Below are 18,820 nucleotides of genomic sequence, written 5' to 3' on the forward strand. Positions count from 1 at the left end.
AATAATATTAAATATGACTACAGTGCCTTTAAATCTAATTCGAACTTCCTGATCAAGCTCATAAAACCTTTAGGCTAAATGTTGCCATTGATCTGTTTCTACTGAACACAATCACGTCCTGTCTTATTAGAGATTAGTTCATTACAAAGAAAGAAATGCACAGAAGTTAAAATATTTCCAAAGAAGCATTTGACATCTTTCCTTTTGGATGCGGAACCATTCCAATACTGCTTACATAAGAGGTCAAATTACTGTCTTCCATGTTAGTTCTGTACTCTGATCAGTGGAGCCTTTCTGGTTTATTTGCCATTGACTTGGACATAAAGCTGAATCTTGATTCAAGAAAATTCAATATTCACACTTGTTTTCATTTACACGGACATTGGCTTGGTCTCCTAAACAAAGAGAATGATGGGGAATTTATGTAGGTGTTCAGATAGGTAACATTCTCTTTCCGCAACCTGGCATTCTATTTTCACTTGGTCTGTTACCTCTGGCTTTGTTTAAACGGCTCAAATTATTAGGAAGAGTATCAAACTTCCAGCTCTAACCACAGTCCCACTGCGAGGTGTGTGAAGGTATGTGCATCTGCCCCTCAGGTCCATACTGCTCTTCTAATGTGCCTCTGATCGAGCAGGTAGGAAAGACCTCCTGGGTGTCTGAACAGTGCTGCTTCCTCTATGGCTTCAGAGCTGCTGCTAAGATCTTCAGGAAGGAGAGCGGTATTGTAGCAATTTTTAGATGGTTTTTAAAGTTGCAAGTGCTTGGCTATCTTAAACATCTGAGTTCCTAGAACTTTGAATGAGATCAAATCTATGAGTGAAGAGATGATGGTGTAGACCAACTTCTGATTCCGGTGATCCAAGAATCTGCGCTACTACTTTGACCTTCTGAATAAGGCATGGATGTGATGGTATGCACAGTAATACTGATGTGCTATGGTTTTTGAATGATAGCAGTCTTCCCTTGTCCCATTCCTAAACCGTGGGCATTATTTGCCTTAACCTTCTTCACTAGGGACATTATTCTATATTCTTACATGAAGTGAAAAGCACTCTTTTTTCATACCTTCACACAACAGCATTAAAACAAGGCCTAAGTAGTACAACCAATGTTCAAAGATGCTCTACCTTTTAAGTTGACGATACAAAATTCATAGCTTGTTCTAATTTGATCTCAAGAAGAAAGGGTGTTCTCCAAATACTCCTTCAGCTCTTCCTCACAGCTCACCATTTTCCTTTTATCTAAAATTCTATCCAGATCACTTTCATCATCTATGGCCACATAAAAAAGCTAGTAAAAATGGTTTCATAGATACTAAAATCACCCCAACTATTTAGGATTCAAGGAAGTTAATTATGCACATATATTGTACACCCAGAAGAGAAAGCTACCTCAGCAAAACTCATCGCCTATGAAAATCTTCCTAGATAAGGAACACCTCTGACACTGCCACCCCAAGTTGCTTGTTGAAACAATGAGAACCTCACATCCAATCAGACTCTAGACCTGCACAAGATCTCGTAATAGCAACTTGCAGCCACTTTCTACAGAAAGCAGCAGTGATCTCTATCACTGTTGCCATACCAAGAATAAGACAGGACTGTCCATTCAGCGTGAATCAAGCAGTTAGCAAAAATGCACCTGACAGAATGAAACTGAAGAGTAGAAATTCCCATCTAAAAGTCAAAGATTACATTTTTAATTTTATAGCAGGTATTTTGAATTTCAGAGGGCTCTTTGCATTAAGAAGTCCTGTCTTTATAGCACACCCTTGTTTTTATGTTTCTACCTGTATTATGGCCATTTAGCCATCTCCTTAAAATCACTCCAAAGAAATACATTCTAGTGAACAAGTTCTTTCTAAACTTCTGGAAGGTGAAATGAATGAGTAAGAGGATATGTAACATGATAAAAGGCTGCCTGGAATTTTACGACTGGTATCCAACATGGCATCTTGTATCTGGAGAGTAAGAAAAATAAATCTCCAAGTAAATTGCTAAGAATGCGGATTATCAAAACTTCTGTTTATTCTGGCACCATAAAGCACCAAATCACATTCTATAATTTATCCCTTCAGAAACAACTGCCCGACTCTTTTTTATGTATAGAAACGATTGGAAGACATTTGGGAGATCATTTCCAGCTATTCCTAAAGTCTGATCTTAAGCAGACTGGGCCATACGTCATTCATCGCTATCATATGTATTTCAGATAAAAATGATCATAAAAATACAACCTATTTATATTACAAATAATAAACACAAGAATTATGAACACTTCCACATGAAACTCTTCCACACCAAACAGTTTCTTTGGAGTGTTTTGTCACACTATGTACCTCTTTCTAAGGTGACATCAATAGCCTACCACGCAGAAGGCATTGCAGGTGGGAGCACAGGAAGAACAGACTAATCCCAAGGAGTGATGAAAATATATGTCATCAAATAAAAGAAACGTACATCCATGTGCTCCACTTCTTCTTCAAACTTACATTTTAGTTTCTCAGTCATCTGAAGCATGTTGGAGTGCACAACTTCAGCATCTTCTGCTGTGCAAATGTTCATATCCAACAGGGTCATCTGAAGGAAAAGAAGAACAAATTATTCACATGCACAGAAGAAATACTGTGTGGCTTTCAGAGAGCCTGGCCAAATGTAGTGTTTCTTTTCTTGTGATGGACAGAGATAGATTCAGCCTCCTACATGCCATATTAGATCAGTAAACAATACCATCTGGTTGGACACAAAGGGAGAAATTGAGGCAGAGGTGGAATTTGTTTCCCAAGATAAGACAGATTTAGCACAAGGGCTGAGGCTCCTTGCATCTTCCACATTCACGTATGACAGCACTCCCTTCATTACCGACATTTGTTAGGGCTTTTCCACATTTCAAGTACAAATACCAACTACTACAGTGAAACCAAACGGATGGCTTACTTTTTGAACAGAGTAAGGCAGAGGTTAAAAAGGAATTCCACTTGTTATCTCAATGTTTTGTGAATCCTCAGATGCATTTTACTCTAATGACACATTGGACCACGGCTATCACAGCCAAAAGCTGTGGCACTCAACTTGCACATCTGCCCTTTCTCCTGACATTTACCCTCGACCAGCTCATACTGGATGCTCATTTTCTCCACACACTCCACATTAGGGCTGTCTGAATGATATGGAACAGACCACAGTCAAAATTCCCATCTTTCATAGTGCAGTGTGACATGGAAACATGACAGAGGCCATGTGCTGAATCTCAGCACACGGAACAGATCCCAGCAGTGCCTACAGACCTTTGCCAACAGACACCAGACGCTACCAGCCGAAGAAATCAAGACATTTTCATACACAGCTCTTTATCATTATGCTTCAAAGTAGCAAGGTACTTACAATCGCTACCAACTTCTTTGCTACCATACAGGCTACAAACATCCCAACAGGATGTGCTCTGGAGCAAGAGAAGGCAGACACACAGAGGGAAGGCATGCTGCAAGGACACAGAGAAAGGAACTATCTCCAACACTTCCCCACTTCTTCTCCAAGAGTTAAAAAGGAGTATTTTTGTATGATTGCGAAGGGATCCATGTCAAAATTAACTTTTGATTTCCCCCAGATTCATTCTAACCAAGCCAGTTCCTGCTAGATCTCACCATACGCAGGTGTTTGTACTAGCCAAAGGAAAGCCATGCCACAGGCAGCTTCTTTGGCTCTTACTGCCACCTCCAAGCAACTGAGAAGGTATGTGGGAACACACGGAACAAAGAATAGAGCAAACATGCACTCTCAAAGCACCTGTCTGCCTCATCGTTGCCCGGGAGAAAAGAAAATATTGCTTGAATTCCAGACTGTTCTTAAGATTTCCCGACCTACCTAGACTTTTGTTTCAGTTCTCCAGAGCTCTGCACTATTCGCTTCCATCAGATTTGGCAAGTGTTGGAGGCAACAAGGTGCTATCAAAGTAGGAAACAAGAGTCAGGTATCCCAAAATACAAACCAGTCAGTACTTCAAATATAAAATTATTAATCCGAATATCCATACTACTGGGCTTTCTTTTATTTACAGCCATCTTGGCAATGAAAATAAACCTGAGATTCTTGTTGTTCCAGGCCAACTGTTTACTGCCCGATAAGGAAATGTCACCTACCTTGTTCCTACATCCACTGTAAAAAACCTCCCTGTAAAGATCATAATGCATTGCACCCACACCAATGTGTCTTGTGTTCAGGATGGATATTCAAACGTAGCAACGTTAGACTTCTTTCCAGACTCCTCTCTTAATTTATTCACACCTTTGGGGTTTTATGCTTCTGTTCTTTACCTGTCTTGAGTGTGGCTTTCTTGTGAAGTCACTGATGGGTGTTTTTCCAACACATTTCTGCTGATTACACGGTAATTGCATGGCATCAGCAGACATCTCTGAATGTCTCTTTAAAGTATGCTTTTTACTCTTCTTAGAGGACCTTGTCTTCTTCTTTCCTTCACCCAAAAGGTGGGCTAAGTGAGCCTTCAAAGAACCATCATCTCAACAATTAGAATTCTTTCAAACCTACTGAATTAAGAAAAGCAACCAAAGAAATTTAAAAAAACTAGTACGTGAAAGACAGCAGGAGAGAAAGGTAAAATAATGAATCCTACATGCCACATGCATAACTCTCTTCATTCGAGGCTATTTTCAAAACGAGGAAAAAAAAAAAGAAATAAGATCATCTTTTCCTCAGAGAGGAAAAGTGGAGTAACTGGATTGTGTTGCCTTGCTTACAGTTACCAGAAAAGTCAACAGCAGAGTTGAAAACTCCTGAAGCTGGCTAACTACACCTCTAAATGTTTTACTACTGTGTTATGATTCTGTCTTCAGTTAATAGAACCTGATATACAACAAAGAGATGGGAGCACATGGAGATGCATTGGACAGCCCACGCTGGAGGTAACACATTCATTTTTTACTCAAACAAATCCAAATTAGAAATGTTGAAAATGACCTGGACTCATTTCGACAGCCAGCAAACTGACTAACACAACCAAACTTTGGCTTTTATTCAATCCTTTGCTTGTTTTACCTGGGCCTTGAAGATCTGTCTGCAGCCTTCCTCTCTGCAAATATATAACACTCGTCCTATTGAGAAGCCATGGCTCATCACAGCTGCTTGGCCAGGCCTGCTTCCAGAAGAACTGGCAACTACAAGCTGGGAGCCAAGAGATACAACACTTCACTTGGAAAAGGGCCTTCCATGAATCCTAGAATCCCAGAATGGTTTGGACTGGAAGCGACCTTAGAGATGATAGATTATCTTCTTCCCACATCCTGACATGGGCAGGGACACTTTTCCACTAGTCCAGGTTGCTCCATGTCTGCTCCAGCCTGGCCCTGGACACTTCCTGCCATGGGGCTCCCACACAGCCTCTTTGAGCAACATGTGCCAGGCCTGAGCACCCACACAAGGAAGAATTCCTTTCCAATATCCCATCTACCCCAGCCCTCTGGCAGTTTGGAGCTATTTCCCCTTGTCCTTCGAGTCCAGACCCTTTTCCAAAGTCCCTCCCCAGCTATCTTGGAGCCCCAGCAGGCACTGCAAGGGGCTCGAAGGTCTCCCTGGAGCCTTCTGTTCTCCAGATTGTACACCCTCAGCTCTCCCAGTCTGTTCTAGATCAGAGGAGCTCCAGCTCTCAAAGCAGCTTAGCAGCCCGTGAAACGAAACCCGTGAAACGAAATGCCTCCGTTGCCTTCCAGGCCCTACGGATATCGCTTCCGGTGTCGCTCGGGGACACTCCCGGCTCTCTCCCCGCCCCCCATGTGTGTCCCGGCAGCCAAGCGCTCGAGAACGCTGCTTCTACCCAAGCCCGCCTAGGGCGTGCACCTTTGTTCTCAGAGCTATGTGCACCAGTCTGCCTCTCTCGCAGTTCGAATGGAAAACGAAAGCTTTTTGCCTACGCCTTTCACAGAGATCTGTTGCCAGGAGGAGAAGGTCTTGTGGCCGGAGCTCGCCCTCGACTCGAGGATGCTACTGATAGCACCGCACTGCAGGGGCACTTCTCGCTCCTTGACTACGTGCTCAGCGCTCTCCGAATTCGTTGCTAGCTCCACGGTCCTTCTCAGCTGCAAGTAGCGGCGCTCACAGTGCATAGAGCTTCACAACGACCGAAGACCTGGAGGGACATATCGCACATGAAAATGTGCCAGGACACAGAGGTGTTCTACATTGTCCTTTCTCATCATCCAGTTTGTGCTTCTGCTTCTTCTGCCGTTAGGAATTGCTCCTTGCAAGACGAGTGAGAGTGTCTTTCTAGGTGCATTGCACTGAGTGAAAGCTCGCTAGGGACATTGCCCTCGGAGCCAAGGCAACAGGGTGTGCTTGCCCTCAGAACTGAGGACAAGCTGTTGGGCAGAGCTGAAACTGACTGCTGGAGTTCAGCTCAGTCCGGAAGGCAGTAGGTGAAGAAAGAAGCCACAGGGAACCGGGATCGCGAGCACAGTGCAGCGATGAGCACACGAGCAGCCAAAGAGCTCCTTCACAATCACTTTTACTTCTCAGTGCTCTTGCTGCTTGGAAAAGTAGCACACAGCCATTGCACACCAAGGGAAAAGCTGGGGCAGTGCCCTACCTCACACCTTCGCTGTGGTGTACTACATGAGGCTAGAGCGAAGTGAGAAGGACGCGAGGAAGAAGAAGGCATTCTTCAAGTAGCCCTCTGTCAGCAGCCGTGAAAGGGAGCATAATAAAAGCCGTCTCGCTGCCCTCCATTCTACATACTCGCAGCTCCATTTGCCAACTTGCAAAAGTTGCTACCAGAGCAGGGGGGGGCAGATTGAAGAGGCAGTGCCTAGGTTCACCTTCTACTTATTGCACGTAAGCCACGTCCAGCTCCTCGCCGCACTCTGTATTTCCCTTCTCCACGGCATGTACCGTGGTGCTCTCTGCAACTCGGCGCCTTGAAGTGACCGCCAATGTTTCCACAGTGGGCTCCAAGGGAACCAAGGAGCAGCACAAGCAGCAGTGCTTCAGCTTGCTCCTTTCGACTGCTAGGCTCATCTGGGAAGGCAAGCGAGAGGCAGCCACCTTCCTCTTCTTGTAGCCTGTAACGTGGTGCACACATGCACCGTACTTCTGCAGCTTCGTTCACCGCCCTCGACCACGCCTGGCGTCGCTTTCACTCCCCAGCGGTCTGAAGCCGGTGAAGCGGCGCCACACATCCCGCAGTGCGCCGGCAGCCAAGCGCTCGAGAACGCTGCTTCAGCCCAAGCCCGCTTAGGGCGTGCACCTTTGTTCTCAGAGCTCCGTGCAACAGTCTGCCTCTCTTGCAGTTCGAATGGAAAACGAAAGCTTTTCGCCTACGCCCTTCACAGAGATCTGTTGCCAGGAAGAGAAGGTCATGTGGATGGAGCTCGCTCCTGTCACGATCCGCTATTAATACAGAGCGGGGGTCATGATGGTTCTTTTGATCTTAAAGGTGCAAACAGGCGAAGTGCAGGGGACAAACTCAGTTTATTCAACAACAGCAATGCATTTCATCAAATGCCAACAACTCAGTTACGGTAAGGGGGAGAGATATGGGAAACAAAATATAGGGAGAGGTGAAGGAAAGAAAGGGATGGGAAAATAGCTACCAACAGACGAGATGGGCGTCCTCACGGGTCATCCGATAGAGTAGTCTTCGTCCGTGGGGAGATCTCAGGGATCTTCTCCAGGGGGTAGATGGGTCTTCATCAGTGGAGAGATCTCAAAGGGTCTTTCTCAGAGGATCACTCTTTTATAGTCCTTCTCCAAAGCGAGTGGCCTCTGGCCAAGAGGTGGAAAGATTTATGGACCATTGTGTGGTGCTGCAGGAGACAGGTACGGTCATGCAGTCCTCAGTTGGTGGTACAACACAACCTCTGGTTGGTGCCACGACAGCACAGTCCAGTGAACACAATACACCAGCACACAGTCACGAGCATCCACCTTGGCCGGGCCAGGAAACCATTGTTCAGAGTCAGCCTGGGTGGGGGTCCTCGAGGTCTCCTTGCGATGGTCGAGAGGCAAAATCAAGGGGAACTTCGGACCGACCCTTACACCACACCGTGACTCACGATTGGCGTCAAGAGCACCCCTTTGTAGAGTCCTGGTGGAGTCTTCAGTTGTGGTGTCTTCAGGACTCATGCAAGTTGGTAGCATATCCCGGAAAACAGAGACAGGAAAGTAGGAAAAAGATAAGGGACAGGATAAGGAAAAGGATAAAAAAGGAAAACAAAAAAGATCAATTATATTCAATTTTTGATTACTAACAATCTTAAACAATTTGTTCAATTCTTTAATTTTTCAAATTTTCATTAGAAATAAATCAAATTTTTAAAGCAAAATTTTGATTAAACAATTTCAATTGCAATTTGAAGATTATCAATTCTAGTTAAAAATCATATTTTATCCTATTTAAAACCTTGTGTCAATAACCCTAGGGATGCCAACAGGAACCGATCTGGATACATTTGTCACAGATGCCAATTGTGCTTACCGTTTCGTTATTCTCCAACTCATAATGTATAGGATTGCTGATAAAACAAAACCAATTAAAACCAAAATCAAGAGAACAATGGTGGGATGCCACAATTTGTTCAGGACACCTGTAGCATTAGGTGACCACCCAAATAGAGTATCCCACCACCTGTGTTCAGCATCTGTCTTTACCCTGTCCAAAACATGATGTATTTTTTCCACATTGTGATGAACAGCTATTAGAGTTTTCTGTCCGTTTTTCTTGATCTTCTCCAAAATTTCGATCAAATCTTGGTGGAGCATCAATTGCTTCACCAGAGAGAGGTTCATTCCAATTGGAGTGGGCAATAGATGGTGGATCAGTGTGTAATTTGACTGCAAAAGATGGTGAGAAGTAACTGGGGCTACATAGGAAAAATCACATCCTGAAATCCTAGTAAAGTTACAGACACAACAGTTTGAATGATTCTTAGTATTCACTACCAAATTTTCTATGAAAACACTATCACAAGCAGTTCTAAAGCATGCACATCCATTGCCTACATATACCAGTACTGTTTCAGGAATCTCGTTTGGATGAATTTCAAAATTGCAAACGTTCTGTGTCCAAGCAGATATGTTGAGCTCTAATTGCATTACTTTCACAGATAAACCCTTGTTGTTCCTGGACAATGCAAGGTTCCAAATTGACAGTTTGCCACCTCCCAACAATATGACGGCCCATTCCCTATGCTCGAAAGGATAGAGAATAGCTCCGTCATGGTTCAACCCTAATGCAATGATGGGGAATATTGAATGCACTGAAGCATTACGTATAGTCAGTACAAAGGCTGTGGCTGTGTTTGTGCTGGGATCATAGGTAAAATTTACTAAGTTCCACCAGGACTGGAATTCTTTTTCAAAATCAGTGGCACTGTCCCAGACTATCTTTCGAATTTCAGTGGGAAAAGTGCCTTCCTCACCTTCTCTTATAATTAAAGCAGCAACCGACTGCATCCACAACTGGGCCTGGATACAACTGAGAGCCAAAGACACGTTATTTTGTGTAGCACCAAGTGCATCGATTATCAATTTGTGGTCATTTACATTTACCTTTTCCCAACTTGGTAATATGTTTTATAACAACCACTGTTCAATCCCCAAAGCTGTTAAGGTTGTTTGCAGGGGCCGTTGTAATTTGGTTACATCTCCAGCTGTGGTAGCCAATTTATTCATTAGTACTTCTGAATCAATGCTATTCAAAATTCCCAATCCTGTTCCCACAACACCGGTTATGTCTCTTGCCATTTGTTTTTTGGAAGGATTCCGTTTCTGCAACCAGGTTGTCCATCCCTCAAAAGAAGTCTGTAGAAAGGGTGAACAAGCTGGCTGAACTTCTGAGACATTATTTTGCATCAGCAATTTGATTTGTTTGAGAGACCAGGCCGGATTAAACAATATTTGTTGTTGGCCAGTTTTTCTAATTACGTATGGCCCAAATTGAAAAATCTTAGGGCTCAACACAACCGGTGGTTGGGTGGTAGGTGTTACAACATTAACATCAAGTTCCCCCCAGTATTTTGTTTTGTTTTTTCCACACATGACTTTATATGAAAATTGTCTAGCAGTTAAATTTAGCCAACAGTCTTGATTTTGGGTTCTACAATATAAAGTCCGGCCATGGGCTCCTTTTTGTCCCAAACCCAGTCACTTGAACGGTAAACCTCAGAATCATGCAGTACTACGGTCCAAGGCTTGGGTGACGATCTCTGGGGTAGGGTCCTAAAGCACTGGTATATCTGATGGAAGCTTCAGACCACGGCCACTCGGCCGAGTTTTGGCCATGTTGTTGTGGTAGGATACAGAGAAGTATCAAAAAGGTGATCATGGTTTGTCCGGTTCCCATGTCCTTGGGCGTTCTTCTGTGAAAAGTAAACACAACAGAGTCTGCCACCAAGCGGCAGGAGGTCAAAATTATGGAACAATCCAACGGGTACTTATCCGATGCTCCTTTCCCAGAGCATTGGTGGCTACCCATGCATATTTATTCAGAGGAGTTTTTAGTACCAGTGGTACTTCTCTTACAGTAGGGAGGTTTACTAAAACAGGTTGCCCAGGGTAATGGGCTGGATTTTTAGGATCCTTAGGTCCCTGTAGTGCAGGAATGATGCTTGGGGCTTTTGGACAAAAAGCAGTTATTTTGGGACACCCGTTTACCCCCCATCTATCATTTATACCTTTTACAGCTTGCCATAATCGAAGATCCCAACTTCCCTCATGTGGTTTTAGGAGTCGCTTCAGAAGACCATTGGTCCTTTCTACAATCCCGTTGGCTTGAGGGCAATAGGGGGTGTGAAAAGTCCACTTTATTCCTTCCTCCCTTGCCCATTCCTGTACTACTTTAGCAGTAAAGTGAGACCCATTATCAGATTGAATCTCCTGTGGCTTTGGAAAAGTTCCAAACCATTCTTGTAATGCCTTAACAGTGTTTTCTCCCGTAGCTCTGTTAAAGGCTTCAGCTTGAGCTAACCCTGATATTATTTCCACTCCTACCAGCACGAAATGTTTACCACCAGACTTCTTAAAGGGACCGATATAATCTACCTGCCACACGTCCCATAAGCCTTTACCTTTCCTTAAGTGCAAAGGGTCATCTTCCAAAGGATGCCTTTCTAGTCGTCTGCGGCATTGTTCACAAGCTGATATGCATGTTTTACACATTTCCCTGGTGGCAGGCCAGCCACGAGCAAGGGCTTCTTTGTACAAATCTTTCGCACCTGTATGTTGTCTTTTTATATGCAGCCATTCTAGCAGGTGCTCCCAATCCTCTGTAATTTGTTCCTTTTTCAGGGGACTTAGTCTTGCTAACTCATCAGCAGCATTATTCCACTCACCAGCTAAATTTCCATCTGTCTGATGAGAAGCCACCCACCCCACAGCAAAGTTTCCTTGATTGGCTATATCTAGAATTTCTTGCCATTTTTCCTTATGCCATACTGGGATCCTGTTAACTTCCCAATCATTTTGCTGCCAGAAAGGAAGCCACTCTGTACATCCTTTAAACACAGCATAGGAGTCAGTGTAAATACAAACAAGAGAGGTATTATGTACCTCATGCTTGAAAACACTCCATACAGCAATCAGCTCACAAACCTGAGCACTGCCTTCTCCCTCAGTAATAATTCGTTCACCAGATGAAGTATGGAGAGCTACTGCCCTGTATTTCCACACCTTTCCTTCTCGTCTAGCAGAAGCATCAGTAAACCAAGAATTCACTGATTGTTCAGGGGAGAAAGGAGGGGCCACTTTAATTACTGAGGCAGGTTTATCGTGGCTGCTAGCCAAGTTCTCAGTTTCTTGTATAGCCAGATTTTTTACAGCTCCTTCTGTTACAGAGAAGATGTTACAGTAATGTTCTATCTGGGCATGCCACTTTACCACTTCCTAACTGAGGATCTCTGGGCCACCCCGTCAGGGGGAGGGGTCCCGCTGGTGACTGTTTTAATAACTTTAAAAGGGCCTCTTAATACAATTGGTTGCTGACGTGTAATTTTCTCCACTTCTATGAGAGCTATGCTGACAACAAAAATCCCCTTTTCCCAGGTAGTGTATCTTTTTTCAGCATCTTTAAAACCACGAGAATAAAAACCAACAGGCCTTGTAGGGCCTTCTGGGCCTCGTTGCCATATGTGCACTGACAACCCCGAGGTGGCAAATCCCCATTCTACCTGGAAAGGATCTGTGGGATGAATAGGGCCTAGAGCTTGATGTGCAGTTGCTTCAAAAATCAGCAGTTGTAATGCTTCCTCCTGAGAAGGAGTCCAATCCCATTTTACCCTTTTCCTCAGCAAGTCATAAAGAGGTCTAGCAATGATTGAAAAATCAGGGATGTGTTTTCTCCAAAACACTAATAATCCCAGAGCTTGTTGAAGCTCTTTCCTGGATCCAGGCATTTTAATTTGATCTAGGGAGGTTAGGGTATCAGGTGGAATGCATGTCATACCTTCTTTCCACCAAATCCCCAAAAACTTCACCTCCTGAGAAGGTTTCTGAATTTTCTCTGGGGGAATTTGTAAGTCAAGGCTTTCCAGGTGAGAGATTATTTTCTGTTGGCTACCCCCCACTACTTCTATTTCATCTCCCCCCAGCAGAATATCATCAATGTATTGATAGACAGCTACATTGTCAGGTTTGGGTATCTTTTCTAATTCCTGTGCTAAAGCATGGTGGGCTAGAGTAGGGGAGTGTTTGTACCGTTGAGGAAGCCTAGTGAAGGTGTATTGCTGTCCTTCCCATGTGAAGGCAAAACAGTCCATGTCCTCTGGCTGTATAGGTATCATAAAGAACATGTCTGTGACATCTATAGTTGCCATGATTGTATGAGCCTTCTCCTGAATTGAAGTTATAAGTTCAGCTAAATTTGGGACAGCTGCTGTGAGAGGATCTGTGTTTGCATTTAGTCTGCGAAAATCTACTGTCAGCCTCCACTTTCCGTTATGTTTACGGACTGGCCACACTGGAGAGTTAAAGGGAGAATGAGTGTCAATTATCACTCCCTGATCTCTCAGGTCCTGAATAACTGGCTTGATTCCTTCTTTGGCACCAGTGGGAAGTGGGTATTGTTTCACATTAGTAATTTTACTGAAAGGTAAGGAAGGTGCGGATTGAAGCAGATTAATATTAAAACGTGGTGTGCCAAAGGACCAGAGACAACCCTCCTCGTCTTCCCACTGTCTTCCAGCAAGGACATCCATTCCCAATAAATCATTTGGAATATCTCCAATTACAATTTTGATAAGTAACAAATTCTCCTCTCCAGGTCGTAAGATTTTTATCAGAGCTATATCCATAGCTTCTGTGGTCCCCAAGGCATTGAGAACAAAGCATTGTCTCCTTGTTGGAACAACTCCACATTTCTGCGCAGCTTTTCTTGTTAGTGCAGAAATTTGGGCTCCAGTGTCAACCACAAAGGTAACAGGTGACCTTTTAGGGCCAACCATTGCTGTTATCAGGAGGTCCCCAGTATTAGGATTTCTGGTGAGCGTTCTAATAAATAACCAGTTCCCCCCCCCCCCCATCCCTCTGCCCACCCACGAGAGACGTGGTTTCTAGTTTCCCTGCTTCTGAAGCCGTTTCAGTTCCATTCCCAAAAACTGAGAAGGAGGAAACTCTGACTCAGCTCTCAGAACCTGTGGAGGAGATTGATTTGGCTCACTGCCCAGAATCTGTGGAGGGGTTAAGTTTGACTCACTGACCACAACCGGTGGAGGAGGAGGTGCACTAGGCTGGACAGTAGGAGAGTTTGATGTAAGGATCTTAGGGCAATGCCAATTCACAACAATTTTTATCAACTTGTCAAGTGGTAAGCCATCCATAACATCTTTAGGAATTTGTTTCTTTAACCCCAACGACCACCAGTACTGACAGGGAGTATTCAATTTCCCCTTTTCTGGCTTATCACTAGGAGAAACAATATGTCTGACACCTTTAGTTTTCTCCACTTTATCCTCTGGGACTTTTACGGGTCCATATTTCCTGCTGTAATTCAACAATTCCTCTGCAACTTCGCTCCATGTCCAAACTTTCCGGTTATTGTCAGGAGATTCTGGAGTCCGTCTAGAGGGGGAATCATAGGGAGGGAGAGAGTCCACGGAACCAGATCGCTCACGTGAGTTTCCAAGAAATCTATCTAATCTTTCTACAGGTGTCATGGATGCGATAGTTTTTTGAAGGAGAATTGTGGTAGATTTGAGTGTTTCTGGGAGACCACGAATTAAAGGAGTCATGATTTCAGGCATTACAGGCAATTGCATAGGTGATTCATAGGTGGTAGTCAGTTTTCTCTCATGTATCATTTGCAGGCAAGCAGCTTTGTGAATGTTTTCCAAAAGTTGGTTGGGAGTACCAACTAAAGCTATAGGGTCTCCCCTTTCCAGGGGGTAAAGCCCCCCGGCCCAAAAAGCTGCACGTTGGGTCAAGGACCATGGGTAGCTCTTATCTCCGGTTGTTAAGAAGACCCCATGTCCCCAATACCCACTAGCTTCAGTTTCTGGTAATCCAATCTGATCTCCCCCAGTAAGAGACACTCGAAATACATATTCAGTCTCTGTTTCATGAGGGAGTCGCCCATATTCCTTTGTCAGTTTTGCTAATTCAGTGGCAGAATATGGGATTTCTTTTGTAGAAATGTTTGGTACAAAATCATCAGGACCAAGATAAGTATATTGTGTTTTAACCATAGGTCTCAACTTCGGACAACAGTGCTCCACAAGATTTTTCATTATATTTGACTCCTTTTGGGGATAAATTTGATCAATGTGAACAATCTCCTTCTCTTCTGTTTCTGCGTGTGTTTCATTCTGCTTTACTTTTTTGGTACTTTCCTCTCTTAGGGCAGCCTGTAGCAAATGATTTTCATCTCGCAACAAATGGCTCTCATTCCTTTCTGGATCTAATTGTTTTTGCAGAATTTGAACAAGATTTTGCAAAGAATCTCTAATTGTACTTTCATCACTAACTCTCTTAGAGTGAGTTACTATGGCTGCCGTAAGACAAGCTCCCAAAACTGAGCAGAGTATGGCTTTATTTTGCCCAGTTTGAACTTTGATTCATGTTGTAAAGAATATATTCTATCAGTCACATTCTCCAGATTAAACCAATTACTGTTCGCCCATTCCTCCCCACCTTGGGACGGTCCGGTGCTACACTTAGCTAATAGAGCATAAAATGCAGCTTTATCTGTTACGGTGGAATTCTCAGTCATTTTGTGAAGGGATAAGTAAAAACCACAACAGGGAGGTCTATTGCTTAAGTTACCACACACAACGAAACAGCTTTCGCTGTGTGCCCCCCTTCGCGGGTGAAGAGACCAAACTACTTGGGAGGCACTCCTTAGTTACAAAACACCAGGTTGTCTCTTCACTCCACCAAGTATCAAAAACATCATAAAAAACAACAACAACAACAGCGGCCCGCCTTTTGCACCAGTAGATCTTTTGTGAAATTCTGTCGACAGAGCCCTCAAGCGAGTCTGGGGATGCTCCACACCAAGGTGTCTGCAGTCTGTGGGAAATCAGAAAAACCCCCCTTGCTTTCTAGACAGGCTCACCCATCCAAGATGGCCAGCTAGGTGAGGCTGTAGTAAGAATTCCTTCCCCTGATACAGACTACAGACAACCTTGCATCCCTTCTGTCTGTCAGAATATCCTGTACGTGACGCCAATTTAATGTCACGATACGCTATTAATACAGAGCGGGAGTCATGATGGTTCTTTTGATCTTAAAAGTGCAAACAGACAAAGTACAGGGGACAAAATGAGTTTATTCAACAGCAGAAAATCAGTTTATTCAACAACAGTAATGCATTTCATCAAATGCCAACAACTCAGTTACGGTAAGGGGGAGAGGTATAGGAAACCAAGTATAGGGAGAGGGGAAGGTAAGAAAGGGATGGGAAAATAGCTACCAACAGACGAGACGGGCGTCCTCATGGGTCATCCGATAGACGGGTCTTCGTCAGTGGAGAGATCTCAAAGGGTCTTTCTCAGAGGATCGCTCTTTTATAGTCCTTCTCCAAAGCGAGTGGCCTCTGGCCAAGAGGTGGGAAGATTTATGGACCATTGTGTGGTGCTGCAGGAGACAGGTACCATCACGCACTCTTCAGTTGGTGGTACAACACAAACTCTGGTTGGAATCGCTCCTTGAAAGACGAGCGAGAGCGTCTTTCTGCGTGCATTGCATTGAGTGAGAGTTCGCTAGGGACTTTGCACTCGGAGCCAAGGCAACAGGGCGTGCTTGCCCGCAGAACTGAGGACAAGCTCTTGGGCAGAGCTGAAACTGACCGCTGGAGTTCAGCTCTGTCTGGATGGCAGAAGGGGAAGAACGAAGCCGCAGCGCACCGGGCTGGCGTGAGCAGTGCAGCAAAGAGCACACGAGCAGCCAAATAGCTCCTTCACAATCACTTTCATTTCTCAGTGCTCTTGCTGCTTGGAAAAGTAGCACACAGCCGTTGCACGGCAGGGCAAAAGCTGGGCCAGTGCCCTTCCTCACACCTTTGTTATGGTGTACTCCATGCAGCTAGAGCGAAGTGAGAAGGACGCAAGGAAGAAGAAGGCGTTCTTAAAGTAGCCCTTTGTCAAGCAGTGCTGAAAGGGCGCATAACACACGGCGTCTCGCTGCCCTCTCTTCTACACACTCGCAGCGCCCTTTGCCTACTTGCACAAGTTGCTACCAAAACTGAGGGGGCCAGATTGAAGAGGCAGTGCCTAGGTTCACCTTCTATTATTGCACGTAAGCCACGTCCAGCTCCTCGCTTCAGTCTGTATTTCCCATCCCCGCGGCATTTACAGTGGTGCTCTCCGCAACTCGGCACCTAGAAGTGACCGCCAATGTTTCCACAGCGGGCTGCAAGGGAACCAAGAAGCAGCACAAGCAGCAGTGCTTCAGCTTCCTTCTTTCGACTGCTAAGGGCGATTGGGAAGGCAAGCGAGAGGCAGCCACTTTCCTCTCCTAGTAGCCTGTAACGTGGTGCACACAAGCACGGTACTTGTGCTTCTTCGTTCACCTCCCTCGCCCACTCCTGGCGCTGCTTTCACTCCCCGGCGGCCAGAATCCGCTGAAGCGTCGCCACACAGCCAGCAGTGTACCGGCAGCCAAGCGCTCGAGAACGCTGCTTCTGCCCAAGCCCGCCTAGGGCGTGCGCCTTTGTTCTCCGAGCTCCGTGCAACAGTCTGCCTCTCTCGCAGTTCGAATGGAAAACTAAAGCTTTTCGCCTACACCCTTCACAGAGATCTGTTGCCAGGACGTGAAGGTCTTGTGGCCGGAGCTCGCCCCCGCAGCAAGGAAGCTGCTATTAGCACCGCATTGCAAGGGCACATGTCGCTCCTTGACTACCTGCTCAGCACTCTCCGAATTCGCTGCTAGCTCCACGGTCCTTCTCAGCTGCAAGTAGCAGCGCTCACCGTACCCAGCTTCGCATGGTCCCAAGACCTGGAGGGACATATCGCACACGAAAATGTGTCACGACAGGGACGTTTTCTACATTGTCCCTTCTCGTCATCAAGCTTGTGCTCCTGCTGCCTCTGCTGTGACGAATCGTTCCTTGAAAGACGAACGAGAGCTCCTTTCCAGGCACATTGCACTGAGTGAGAGCTCCCTAGGGACTTTTGGATGTAAAACTTTTTCCACCTCCAAAAATACACGGGTAAGTCCTAAGAGATTAGGTTTTATTAAGAATAGTTACGTCCAAGTATTGCTCTTCTAAACACCCTTGGTTTCAGTCTGAAATTAACTGCTTGTTTCTGTCTTTTTGCCTAGTGGCAATCGAATTCTAAGGTAACTGGATGTGTTGGAAATCCATAAATTACATCTCACGTTAGGTGGGATAATTGGCTCGGAAGAAAATGGAATTGAGAATTTGGAAAGAATCCAAAGTGAGCTGATGTCACCATCTGAGATTCCCTTGGGTTCCAAATCCTTTCATTTGTGTTTTTGTGGGCTTTTTTGAAGGCGGTGTACAGTTGAAGCCATGATTTAGCTGCGGTGAGACCTGCTCCTCCGTAAAAGCATTATTTTCTCAGTGAACATGGACAACAGTTACAGTGTCGTCTTTTAAGATTCCCTGCACTCCACATATGGTGGCAAAAGCAGTGCCTTGATTGTAATAATAAAAGTGATTACACTTTCATTGCTTTGACATCATGTAGGATGTTTCCTCCATCTGCTGTGGTCAGCATTAAGTAACAGATTTCTCAGTTTCTAGGAAGAGTCTAGCAAACAATCACCTTGCTCCTTCTCTTGCATTTATTCATCACTGCTATGCTGCTATACAGACAGATAGTCTGTTTATGATTCAACAATTCAATGGGACATCAAGTAAATAGCAAAGCAAAACTAATTACTGAAAGCACTATAAGGGCCAGAGATTAGCTTGGATCAAAACAGGTATTCTCCTAGCATTGTTTACAAACAAGTCAGCATGTGAAACAGAAGGCACAATGTAGTTTGTGCCTTGTTTTGGGCATGCCCGGAAGAAGTAAATTCTGATTTCACATATGGGAAAAGAAATGTTGACATTTGAATGAGATTGTTCATACCCCAGAAAAGGTTGCTTTGAAAGGTTGTGGAAGTCCTGTTAGGAAACATGGCTTTACAAGTCCTTTCCACCAGGAGACAACAGCTGCAGAACATCTGGGTGTGCCAGTGTTGAGAGCACCAGCAAAGATCAAAGTGGAGAAGTTGGTGAACAACGGTAGTGGCCTGGGGGAGAGCATGGGAGCTGCTGGCTGTTGGACCAGGGGAGTCCTGACTGATTTAGGAGGCGTGTGATGGTCTGTGCCAGCAAGGGGAGTAGTGCTGTGGCCTTGGGACACTGCGAA

The sequence above is a fragment of the Sturnus vulgaris genome, chromosome W (genome assembly GCF_052056855.1).
Source record: "Sturnus vulgaris isolate bStuVul1 chromosome W, bStuVul1.hap1, whole genome shotgun sequence".
NCBI classification, from domain to species: Eukaryota; Metazoa; Chordata; class Aves; order Passeriformes; family Sturnidae; genus Sturnus; species Sturnus vulgaris.